Source organism: Eupeodes corollae, chromosome 1 (assembly GCF_945859685.1).
Source record: "Eupeodes corollae chromosome 1, idEupCoro1.1, whole genome shotgun sequence".
NCBI classification, from domain to species: Eukaryota; Metazoa; Arthropoda; class Insecta; order Diptera; family Syrphidae; genus Eupeodes; species Eupeodes corollae.
This window is the reverse complement of record NC_079147.1, coordinates 112,899,502-112,913,190: the sequence shown is the minus strand read 5'-3', so window position 1 is coordinate 112,913,190 and position 13,689 is coordinate 112,899,502. Positions and strand designations below refer to the sequence as shown.

Here is a 13,689-nt window from a genome sequence, read left to right as displayed (position 1 = left end):
GTTTATATATAAATTAAAACAGAGTACCATAAAGTAATCTACACTTCTATTATTTTAATTGATTAATTGATTCCGCAATAAATTTATTGACATGAAATTGTACGTACATAAATCAAACTTCCTTTATAAACATTGATACAATAATTTTAACAAATACATGTAGAGAACATTAAAGGTACGATTCTTTGCACAATATTCGGGACAGAAGATACATTTTAAATATGACTTTTATATTATTTTAAGTGCAACAAAATAGATTTATAAAAAAGTGCTGTTTTTGACTCACAATAATAATTAATAATTAATGTTATTTTTAGAGTAATATCTAGCCTTGTGGAACCCGTGGCATGATGGTTAGTGCGTTGAACTTTCATGCCAAAGGTCATGAAAATTGCTTTCTCAAATTTGCCGTTCGGATTCGGCTTTAAACTATAGGTCCCTTCCATCCATTGACAACAGTACTCGCCCACTGGAATGGTTGACCAAATTATTTTTTAATTTGAAAGGCGCATGTATGCCATTAAGTGTGGAATACGACATCATTCGAATGCCCGCATCAGCTTCTTACGGTGGCATGGATCCAAATGGTACAATTTTCAATGACTCTTCCGCATAGATCCGGCTGAATTTGAGCGATAACCTGTGTAACGTTCACCTTTAGGGCATGGGCGATTGTTGTTTATTTAAATGGACCTGCGACTTTAAGAAACCCCACATGAAAAAGTCTAGCGGGATCAGCCATAATGTAAATATTTATTTGGTGACTGTGCACATGCCTGGTCTAAAACCACAGTGATAAGTATCTATCAGATTTTTGATGATGGGCGTAGACTGATGCCTCTTTAGTTTCTGCAGCTTAGAGGGTCTACTTTTTTCGGTATCGGGCAAACCATACTGAGGTTCCATTTATCGGGCATATATTCTTCCGACCATATTTTACCGATAATTTGGTGCATGCTTCTAACCAAATAATCTCCACCTGCTTTTAAGAGCTCAGCACTCAAGCCATCTGCTTCAGCGGCTTTGTAAAACTTCAGCTAGATTGTTGGCTTTCGTCGTCTTTATTAAATGCCTGACAGCGGAATTCGGTTCGTCGTCGCAGTCATACAGTCTACAAAGGTGGCCCTTCCATATTTTCAGCATTGATGGCGGATCCACTGTGATGTTTCCTTTCTCGTCTTTGCAGCCTTCGGTTCGAGGTTTATGTACCTACTTGAGAATCTTTTTCACATACTCATAAAACTTTCGAACTTCATTTCTGCTTTTAACCTCTAAACTTTTTCTACCGCACGCTTCTCATGCTCTTTCTTTTTCCTGCTAATAAGTCGTTGTTCCTCTCTCCTCTTCCTCTCATAGAGCTCGTGAGTAGTATTCGCCATTCTATGCAGTGCTGCTTGACGTGTCTTTTGTTAGGCTACATTTGACTACCGGCATTTCTCAGGGGATTGCATCTTGGGAATGTTGCCACTGGTACTTGATACATTTTGTTGGCGGCAGAGAAGACAAGAGGTTACTTGTGACTCGTTCGGAACAGGATCTAGCGATCTCTTGCGAATTTAGCCTTATACATTTGTAGCTTCTCCTTACATCTCCCTGTATTGCCTCGGGTCTGGAAAATCCAATTGCTACCTTGGCTACAACGAGGTAGCGTGACGTTTTGCCCAGCAGGGAAATCGATATGCCTGAATCCGTGACCAGGAGTGTTGTCGTGCAGACTGTTTTCCCAATTATTCCACCCATAATTTCTACCCTTCCTATTTACATATTGTAGCTACGACAGTGCTCATACGTTTTGTCCAAGGGCTCAAAGAAGATATCATTGGTGTTGTCATCCTTCTCTTCGGTGGGGTATTGATAAAAATGATGTGTGTACTATTTAAATCAACAAGCAAAAATCAGTTTCTTCTTTCCCATGTTTCTTTAGAACATTGTAGGCCTCTTGTCTCTTGATAGAACTGTCACACCGTCAAATGTTTCATAATTTCAATCTTATTATCAAAAACTGTAAAAAAATTGTCTTTAAGTTAAAATGGTTTTAAATTACATCATTGATATCTTAATTTTTAAAATTCAATTTAAATCCATTTTCTTAAACCTTTCTCTGTAGCATAGGTAAAATAAATTAGGTGGAGCATCAGTCCGTTGAGAACTAGGGCCTAGTGACTTACAATTCTTAATCAACTCTGTGTGCGAGTAATGTTGTCAGGTATGGAGGGGACATATAGTTTTAAGCCGAATCCGAACGGCTAATTTAAAAGAACTTTTCATGAATAGAATTACTCTTGGGGGATTTGTCAAATCTTCGCAAGAGGCAGTACCCCTAAAAAAAAACTTTAGATGATAAAGGCAATGATTAAACTCTAGACCTCTTGACGGGTACTACTATGGATAAATATGTAGAGTTTAAGAAGTCAACAACATCGCCGTAACATTGAGCTTTTTCGGTTACAACGAACCTAACCCAGACCCAAATTATGTGTGACAAGGCTTTGAAATGTGGTTTCCCTTTCTCTGACAAAATGTGGGCATTATGCAATTTCTTTCCATTTACAAAATTGATCAATAAAAATGCAAAATCAATTACATTTTGCGAAACACCCTAGCCAAAGTATTATATTATCATTCTTTTTCCACTTCTTCATTACTTCCCATTCCTATTCTCATTCCATTTTCCTGTCTTTACCTACAACTTTTCTAGCTTGCTACAAAACAGAATAATAAATGGCGATACTCCATTAGATTCCAATACCTCTCTAGCTTTGCAACACACATTACAATTTGTATTTGAACGAATATACTTAAGCTTCTTAAATAACCCAGGGTAGTTTTTGTCTAACTTTGTAGCATAGCCGGTTAAACATTCAAGCTTGAAAAGGTAGGTCCATGTGTATGTATAGAATATAGAACGTGTAGAAGCTAGTATCGTTTCGTGATAATGAGAATGGCGACGGAATGGTAAAACAAAATCAACATATAAATCAAAATAGGTAGGATTGACGCCACGAAAATAGAGAACTCAGCAGCACAGGGTTGTCGAAGAATTAGACGTTATACTCGTATAAGGGAATATATATTCTTTCTTAATTTTAAATTATCTTTAATTTACTTTTCTAACCCTTAAATTTTCAGATACCTTTCAAACGATTTACGTGATTACCTATTACATTTATTTAAGGTTCGAATAAAAAAAAGGTTTTGAATTGGAGCTGACATTAGAAGTTTTAAATTTCTTGCAGTACCACCTTCAAGAAACAACTAAGTTTCTACAGTATTTTTCTTTGAAGCTATGTTTTTTAAAACGACAGCTCTGATTGAAGACTTTGCTACATATACACGTTTAAGAGGTTTCCTAATGCAATAAGCCAAAATGTGTTTCTTCCAGCCAACAATGGCAAACAAAGAAACCTTAATACCTTTCCGATACGGCGAAGAGCACCAGCACAATTCGTGAATGCCGCCGTTTATCGTCGTCGTCAGTCGGTCCCCGCCAACCCTACCGTGTTCTACATCACTAAGCTCATAAAAGCTTAAAATTCCATAAGTTACCCGCCTCTACTCTGCTGGCATGTCATAGTGTTGTTAATGATTTCGATGGTGATGGTCAGGTGTAAATTGAAAGGTGCGGTCCATTGTTCTTTGAGTCTTAAATCATCATGGCGAACAGAGTACTTCCGTTTGGAAGTAATATTGCAACCTATGGCATGGTTTGACGATAGAGTTGTACCTATTGAGCGAGAAAACATTCTCTTTTTGGGAGTGTTTTGTATAGAAGGAAGTATGATTCAGACTGTATTTACACAGAATTTTTAAACATAAAGAAATTAATTTCCTTGTGTCTTTTGTGATTTTAAATCAAAGTGCAACTGAACATAAGATCCAAATTAATTAATCGAATGGTAAATTGGATTTGGGATTTTAATGCTACAATTATCATAATTCTAGGTACGTAAGACTTTTTGATATGGGTGCGGATAAATTGAAGAAAAGGTGTTGCAAGCCAATTGATATATGTATGTTTGCATAATTGTGTATTCATTTTGGGGATTAAGTCAACATAAGTAGACATAAGTCGACATAATCTTATAATGTAATTTTTTGAGAAAAGATTAATTACTATTCGTGTGGGGTAAGGGATTTAAAGTATGTAGGTAAAGTTATTTGATGGAATTATGAGTGTTATTTATAACACACAATTTAAAACGATTAAGTTAAATACTGCCAGCCATTTTAATAGGTTAAAAAGTTTAAACGAAGATTTTGATAATTTTTAATGATTTTTCATCGTTTATTAAAATCACAAAAACTTTGCATACATTTTAAGTTATATATTTGCTAAATTCATATGACTTCTGTTTCTGTTTCAAGTTGATATATTGTTCGCAAAATTAAAGTTGAGTTCGTACTTCCACTATTTAAACATGTTTACAGGCAGGTTTGTTGTTTCTTATAAGTAAGTATTTCTCATAAGTAAACGGTGATTTTTTAAGAGCTTGAGACGCGGCTGCGTCTTAGGTGGTCCATTCGGAAAGTCCAATTTTGGGTAACTTTTTCGAGCATTTCCGCCGGAATAGCCCGAATTTCTTCGGAAATTTTGTCTTCCAAAATGGCCATAGAATCGCGAGCTGTGTGGCATGTAGCGCCATCTTGTTGAAACCACATGTCAACCAAGTTCAGTTCTTCCATTTTTGGCAACAAAAAGTTTGTTAGCATTGAACGATAGCGATCGCCATTCACCGTAACGTTGCGTCCAACAGCATCTTTGAAAAAATACGGTCCAATGATTCCACCAGCGTACAAACCACACCAAACAGTGCATTTTTCGGGATTCATGGGCAGTTCTTGAACGGCTTCTGGTTGCTTTTCACTCCAAATGCGGCAATTTTGCTTATTTACGTAGCCATTCAACCAGAAATGAGCCTCATCGCTGAACACTGATTTTGGTAATAAGATTCAATGATTTGCAAGCGTTGCTCGTTAGCAAGTCTATTCATGATGAAATGTCAAAGCATACTGAGCATCTTTCTCTTTGACACCATGTCTGAAATCCCGCGTGATCTGTCAAATACTAATGCATGAAAATCCTAACCTCAAAAAAATCACCCTTTATAAAATAATGTAGCAATAAACATGCTTCATAAACGTGTTATAAATAAATTAGTTGGCGCAACAGTCCGCTTAGAACTGGGGCTTAGTGACTTACAACTCTCAACCATTCCTGGGTGCGAGTACTTTTGTCAGGGATAGAGGGATAGATAGACCTACAGTTTAAAGCCGAATCCGAATGTCTTATTAAAGAAAGCACTTTTTCAGGACAAGAATTACTCTGGGAGGATTTATCCATTTTTCGCAAGAGGAAGTACCAGTAAAAAAAAAATTTAGATGGCATAGGCAGGGATTAAACCCAAGACCTCTGACATAACAGTAATCAATTTTTGAATTCTCAGAAATATTTACATCATCTTCTTAATGTTTTATTTCAATCATTAATTGGTAAACATCCATTTTAATCTTATACAAAAATTCATTATTTAATTTCTGGTTTAGAGAAATGTAAACTTATATTATTGTGTAAGGGATATTTTTTCAGAGGTATATGTTTTTTAATACGGTAATACATTTTCGGAGTTTTTCCTTTTGACAGCTGTGTCAATTGATTTATACTTAGTTTAGTTTGGTTTGCAAATCCTGCAAATTTATTATTAAAATAATAATTTGCTTCGTCCAACTGAAACTGTGTCTGGCCATTTTATGGTAGATTTTGCTAAAGCATCTTGGTTTGCGGGATTACAAAATCACCCGTGCAAAAATTGAAGCCGAACATACTAACAAGAGCGTTGAACGTTCGTTGTATGACCCCAAAATGAGATGTCGAATGATATCGATTTTCACATGAAGATTTAGTTCAGCGATGACATTTTTTTCGATTGGTTAAAAAGCAAATTATCGTATTTTAAATTATCGTAATCCACAGGTAACTTGCCGGTAATCATTTTTAAAACATATTTGCTAACCATATTCTTTACAATAAAACTAAAAAATTGAAATTAACCTATAAGAATTGAAATCAACTCAAGAAACTCTTAAAGATGAAAAAGCGGCGTTTGGAAATGATATTCATATTGAGTTCTTTAAATAGGGAAAAGACATGCTATAATAACGTCTGGTAACACTTTAAAATGGAGTATTTGATATTTCCGAAAACTAATTTCGAGATGCTATAATATTTCCCATCCATAAGAAAAATGCTTGCTGGATGCGTCAAACTATCGAGGAATTTCTTTTCTTGATTAAACTTTTAAGATATTTACAACACTGCTGTAGAAGCGACTCATAATGGGGATTGCTGTTCAGAACCTGTTGAAAGAGACTTAAACGGGCCTTAGATGAGGGTACTCTATAATAGCTAACATACTCATTTTCAGGAGGCTAGCGAAAATCTTTATTAAGCAGGGGAAAAAATTGTATGCATTCTTTATTGACTTCAAAGCAGCATACGACTCAATCAACTGAGATGCTTCATTGTACAAGCTTGTTTGGTCTGGGCTTGTCTCTAAAGTTCGGTCGGGTTCTCGTAGAGCTGTATAGAGGAACACAGGCTGAAGTGTGGAATTAAGTGGAGCTTTCTTATTGGTTCCGAATCACACCAAGAGTAAGACAGGGGTGCTCATTGTGTCCAACCTTGTTTTCTCTCTTCACAGATAATCTTGATTATTACCTTCCAGGTAGTATTGATTTTGCAGGAGTTTGTGTAAAGCATTGATGTTTGCTAATGATATAGTAATTTTTTCGTATTCTCCACAAATATTACAACTTATTTTTTTGTTAATAAGCACACACTCAAGGGGATATTACTACCCTTATTATGCAGAGGCACAGTGTGAGCACTAGGAAGAGGAGAGAGGGTTTAAAAGGAGATGTCGGTGCACATTGGTTTTGAGTTCCTGAATATTGCAATGACCAGGAAAAACAGAGTATGGTAAGGCATTCCACATTCGCGTAGTTCGGCTAAAGAACGAATCTCTTTATTTGACAGTAAATCCGAAGTTAGACTCGAGGGAATACTGTTGAGAATTCCTGGAAGCGCGAGTATTACGGTTGCACTGTTTAAGGGGAGGAATTCACCCGGCTATTTCACTAGAGCATAAACGGTAAAATAACGGTAAAAATGGTCAGACAAGAAACCTTACGACGATGTTCTAGCGAAGTAAATGAACTTATGATGATATTATCATCTATTTAAATGCTCTACGTTCAATACTATCCAAGAGGCTTAAGCCCAGAGATGGGAGTTATACTCAAACTTTGGACGTATGTAAGTCTTGTAGATAACAGCCAGATCAGAAGGGGTGAAATATTTCTTGCATCGCCTAAGGAAACCCAAACACCTTGCTTCATTTTTGGCGACATCGCGTATGTGATCATTCCACAAGAGGTGGTTATTGACACACATACCGAGAATATTGAGGTGTTCAGTCTCATTGATGCTAGTGGCATCCATGGATATTAGCAATGCGTTTTTGTTAATCCCCATTGAACAATGCTGTTTAGGTCGGAATTTAAGGAGCTTGCCGAGCTTATCATATTTTGTCGTTGCAGTTCCACATCCGAAGGACAAGGATGTGAATCTAGAAATTAATATGAAAAGCTGAGGGTACTGTCGTCGGCGAAACAAATAGAAGTTGCAGACATGAGATCATTAATAAAAATGGGAAAGAGTGTTGGGATAGAACAGAGTCCTGGGGCACACCAGCATTTATTTTATGGACTTCAGACTTAAATCTATCTAATACTACTTGTATCGAACGATCCAAAAGGTAATAACTAATACAGTGAAGCCGGGATTCATGAAAACCGAAAGCAAATATTTTCGATGAAAGAGCCTGATGCCGAACCCTATCAAATGCTTTTTAAATATCTTGTGCAATAATTTTACTTTCTCCAAAGAAATGTAAAGATCAGCAGACCTATTGCTTCGAGAGCCGTACTGGCGGTCATTGAAAAGCTTTCGATCTTCAAGATATTTCTTGAGCTGATCATTATAAAATCCAAAAGTTAAAAAAAACAACCTTTTTAAAATGAGTTGCCTGTTGTCTAAAAACCAAGTCCATTTTCTTTGCCGTTGGCATCAATACAAGAAATAATTATTTTGACTCCCCTATTTAGATATTAAATCAAATTAGCTCTTTTCAACATGCTTTATTACTTTTGAACTCTTTATCATTGCATATTTAATTAATTTGTCTTATATTATTTTTAACATTAATCTAACCAAAACAATAACATCGAAAAACTTTCCTTTAAATGTAACAGCCAATTAAAGATATAAGACACATAATTACATAAGCCAAAACTCAAAGTATATCTGATTCTTATTTAATCTATATATATGTAGGCACAATTTATAATCCCTGCATCTCTTTGGCCTTTTAATGATTGTAAATTAAATTAAATTGAAATTGACCTCTAATTTATATATCAAATTGCTGACAGTCCCATTCTTGTGTGGCTGTTTGGTTGTTTGAGAGATCAAATATTTATAAATAAATATTTGTATATTTATACCAAAATAAAGTTGGTATAGGTATGATGGTAAAAATTATATATTTTCATTTGGCTTTGGTCAATCACTTAACACCCTCACTGCTACTTCTTCTTAAACACAATAATAAATTAATAATGCCTCAAAACATTGCTTAATGTTAAACCAACAATCATTAGTGTGCACATCAATTATTCACACATCTATCTCTTCAATCATTAGTAAGATGAATAAAAAAGAAAAACAAAAATCTGAAGGAGAAAAAGGAAAGTCAAACATTGAACATTTTCTTATATATGTATAGGTATATTAATAGAACCATATGGGCCCCTTCGAACTCATTCCCATAACTCTCAATTACTTGACATGTCAAAATGTATCTATATCTACATGTGTTATGAAGATATTTATATATCTACTCGTTTTATGGATTTTATACTCTGTTTGTCTATTTTTATATGATATGAATTTTAAAGCATTTCATTGTGGATTGTCAAATAAATTTGAATTTTCAACGCCATTCAATAAATAACACAAGATACGTGGAGTCATTTTTCTCACACTTATAAATTCTCACTCTTTCCTTTTTTAAGATGATAGTAATATGTTATGAGGATATGTCCTTACAACCAGATGTTAAGGATTCACATTTGATATGTGTGTTGACAAAATATTGGAACTCTCAATAAACGTATTGCTATATTACCTTCCTATCAGAAGTTTTTTTTTTGGGATTTAAAAAAAAAAACGCAATTCTGAAATTTGGACCTATTTCAAGATTTATTTCAACAACTATGTTTGGCATTTTTGTATTTATTTATGGATATAAATATAATATTAATCGCTGAAAAATTAAATAAAAGTAAACATACCTAAAATTTCACCTTACTTGTTTAAAAATATTATTAAAACAGACCTTAAAATCAAAAAAGCTCCTTGTTATGATAAGATAGCTATCTAATCAAATATTAAAAAAATATTTCTTTTTGTTATTGAGTTATCGTTTCAATTGTGGCTATTTTTTACTCAGTTATTTTACCAAAATATATAGATATGCAATAATTGTGTCAATTCCGCCCCTTAGTTGCTGCTTAGGAAAGCCGTTCGAGAAAATTGTATGTGTAAACATGATAGTAATCGTTTTCACTAAAAATATTCTTCTAATCGAGTAGTTGGGCTTTAGAAAAGAATGTTCTTCACACCATACACACCAGGTTATGCGATAAACAAAAGATATACAATAGGCGCTTAAAAAATCCTTTGGAGTTGTGCCCTTTAACATGGAAAAGGCTCTTGATTGCATTGGGCATGGCGAAATCGTTCATAAGCTTTTACTAAATGTTCTTCCCATTTATCTTGTGAAATAAATTAAAAGTTTTCTATATGAAAGAAAGTTTTTTGTTGAAAATTCGTTAAGTAATTTTTTATTTTATTTTAGATAGGGCGGCGCGCGTTACTCAAGAATCGATCCTTTCTCCTCTGCTTTGCAATATCTACGAATTTGACTTTCTGGCGCTTTTGTAAAAGAGCATTTTTCGCAGATGATACCTGGATCTAAAGTATCTCAGAAACCAGCCTACAAATAATTGTATCGAACCTACAAAATGCACTAAGCACCGTTGATATTTACTTTTATTTTTGACAAATTCAAATAAACCCTGCTAAGATTTAAGCTTGTTTCTTAACAAAAAAGTAAAAGAGATGCAATCTACCAGGAGCAAATCTTTTAGTGTGCAATGCTCCAATGCAATGGAAAAATTTATTAAATATTTGGGCGTATCTCCGGAAATTTGTAATTAAAATTTTGTATCGATGGGAGGAAGCGCTTATTTGGATGTGGTTTTGCTGTCAAAGGGAAACTAAGGCAAAGGGTTTTAAACTCTCGGGAAGTAAGCGAAAGATTGGTGACAATCCGCATAAAGGCCAATTTCCACCACCTGAGGCTTATAGCGCGCAGGCCCTGATGGAAGAGAAGGATGACAATACCAAAGAAGAATTTTACAAACTCCTAGCCAAAACATATTATGAGCAATGTCCCAAAATCGGTAAAGAAAGCATCTTTGTTAGGTCAATCGGAAGACATAGCCTACATCAGATCTGGAAACGTATCCAGGCTTATCGACTTCCTAGCTAAGAAAAACATGGTGTTGGGTCGCACCAGATTTCCTCAACCAGGTATCCGCAAAAGTACTCAGCGGTCCCTCTATGATCAGACATGCAACCAAATCGATAATATTGCTATTGAAGGAAGAAACTCCTCTAGCATGCTTGGCGTTCGTACGTACATATCAGCCAACATAGATTCCGACCACTACCTAGTTGGTGCTAAGCTTCAACTTTTAGCGAACAACAACCTCGAGGAAAAGATTCAACGTTGGTAGACTGCAGCAGATGGGTACCGCCAATGTCTTTGCGACTAGAGCTTGCGAGAAACCCTATAACGGACGAGATGTGTCCAGAAACCAACTGGCAGTTTAGTAAACAATCCATCAGGAATGCTGCAGAAGACGTGCTAGGTTTCTTTCAGCCACCATTAAGAAACTCCTGGTTTGACTCCGAATTTGATCAGGCAAATAAAGCCAAAATAGTGGCTAACAGATTGTCCCAGCAAAGGAGGACATCTTCCCGCCAGCTCTCGACAAGAGAAGAGATGAGAACTGCTTGCTCAGAATAAAAAAAAAGGCCATGACCAGCGTGAAGTCGACGAGATCCACGGACGTTTCAACAGAAAACAGGTTCGGAGCTTATATAAAAGAGTCAAAAAGAAAACAACAGGATTCCCTAGCCGCCCTAGAGCCTACAAAGATAAGGAAGGGAATACCATAATCAAGAAGCAGTCAATGCTAAAAATATGGAGAGATAATTTTTACCAGTTGCTAAATAGTGATGAAGTCAACGATTCCGATAGCGATCAGCCACGTCAAATCCATTTGGTTGATGATCTAGAGTTCCACCCACCAGACCAGAGTAAGATCAAACTAGCCATCAATAGGCTGAAGTCGAACAAAGCGACTGGTGATGACGGTCTGCAGGCAGAGCTTTTTCAGTACGTTGCACCTTGCTAGTTACTTAAATTTGGTTGGAAAAAATCATGCCCGACGAGTGGAACGTAAGCACCATCTGCCTTCTCTGCACCAACTACAGAGGCATTAGCCTTTTAAACATCACATACAAGATCCTTTCAAGCGTATTATGTGAACGCCTGAAGCAATTTACTGACGAACTTATTGGCCCTTACCAGTGTGGCTTCGGGCCTGCAAAATCTACCATCGACCATCTTTTCACTCTACGCCAAATCCTGGAAAAGACCCAAGAACATAACATCGAAACACACCATCTATTCATCGATTTTAAAGCATGTTATGACAGTGTAGATATAAACGAACTATGTACCGTGACATGTTGAATTTTGGTATCCCTACCAAAATCTTGACGCAAAATCTTGCGTCAAAATTGGAAGAGACTCGACCGAAACCTTCGAAACCACCACGGAACTTCGACAAGGCGATGCGCTGTCATGTCGCTGCTTCAATATTGCCCTTGAAAGAGCAGTGCGCAACACCAATATAAGTGGCACCATCCTTCAAAAATACACTAATCCACACAACATCTTGGATATGCAGATGACATCAACATTATGGGAAGAACCAAACGAGCAGTGACGGGTGCCTTCTCTAATATCGAGTCTGAGGCGAAGAAAATGGGTCTTGACATTAACAAAGACAAAACGAAGTATTTACTGACGTCAAATAGAGTCGTTGCACACCGTCATAGACTAGTGACAGTTGAGAAGTATAACTTCGAGGTGGTAAACGAATTTGTTTATCTGGGCACTGCTGTCAATTCTGCAAATGACATCAGCACGGAGATCAAACGTACCCTTGCTAATAGCTGTTTCCTTGGCCTTGACAAGCAGTTGAGGAATAACGCCCTATCGCGAATTACCAAATAGACACTGTACGGTACGATCTATGGTCCGCTTTGTCTAGACAGCTAAAGTAAAATCTGGCGGAGAAGATATAATCATAGGCTAAACGAGCTGTACAGAGACTTGCCACTGGTCAAAAAACTGCGTGTTCCACGCTTAAGATGGCTAGGGCATGTCGAGCGAATGAACATCAAAACTCCAGCCCGTAAGGTATTCAACGCCAAGCCTGAGGGAACAAGGCTTCATCTCCGCTGGAGTGATCCAGTGTAGGCTGACGCACGTCAACTTGGTATTCTAAACTTAAAGCATCAAGCTTAAGATCGAGTAAGCTGGTATATGTTATAACTTGAGGCCCAGGATTACAATGCGCTGTAGCGCTAACTGAAGTAAAAGTAGGTTACTTATTTATAAAAACGTTTTTCTCCCTGCCATGTTGGCATACTTCTGCTGGTTGTCATCACAAACTAATATAAATTTGTCAAAATAAAATACTTAAAACTATTGTAAACCTTCCTTATCAAGCAAGTACAGCTTTAAAGCCAATTTGAAGTTTAAGGGAAAAACCAAAGTAAGCGAGCTCTGAAAAATAATAAAATAAAGTCAACATTAAAATACTTCTTTGGTAAGTTTTTACTTGAGGGCATAAATCAATGATGGTAGAGCAACATGGGCTTAAGTCATAATCTGGTCACACAGACTCAATGAAATTAAGACGTGCAAATCAAAACAAATGTAATTTTTTCTGTCTTGTTGTCTAAAGACTTAATTAGTACGAAATTTGGCAGTTGTTCTACACTGAAAAAACAAACGTGCATTAATATAAAAAACAGCGTTTATTAACTGCTTATTTATTGTCACAACAAATTTTTTCTTGTCGGAGTGAACGGTTTATTAAAAAAAAAATCAGCGTTTGATAATCGTTTGTTGATACTATTAACAGCCGTTTATTAAATGAAAAATAAAGCACTTAATCACCGTTTATTAAAATTAATAACTCTATAAATTGCCGCAAACATTTTAGTTATCAAAAATAATTAATCGTTTATTGCCACAGTAAACAAAATGTTTGAAAGGGAACTGTTAAAGATTATATCTCAACCTTCATCTAATATCACAACCAATTCTTTAATTTACAAATAGTTTATTATTTTTTATAACCTTATTCATTGACAAATACAAATTTGGCAATTAAAAAATAATAAACTGTTTATTGTTGTAATGA

General features: G+C 35.9%; 1 protein-coding gene across 1 annotated transcript in view; it reads right to left on the bottom strand.

Moving 5' to 3' along the window:
• The window catches only part of LOC129939533 (uncharacterized), a 236,560-nt gene that overhangs the window by 200,777 nt on the left and 22,094 nt on the right, over positions 1–13,689 (bottom strand). The window lies entirely within an intron of this gene.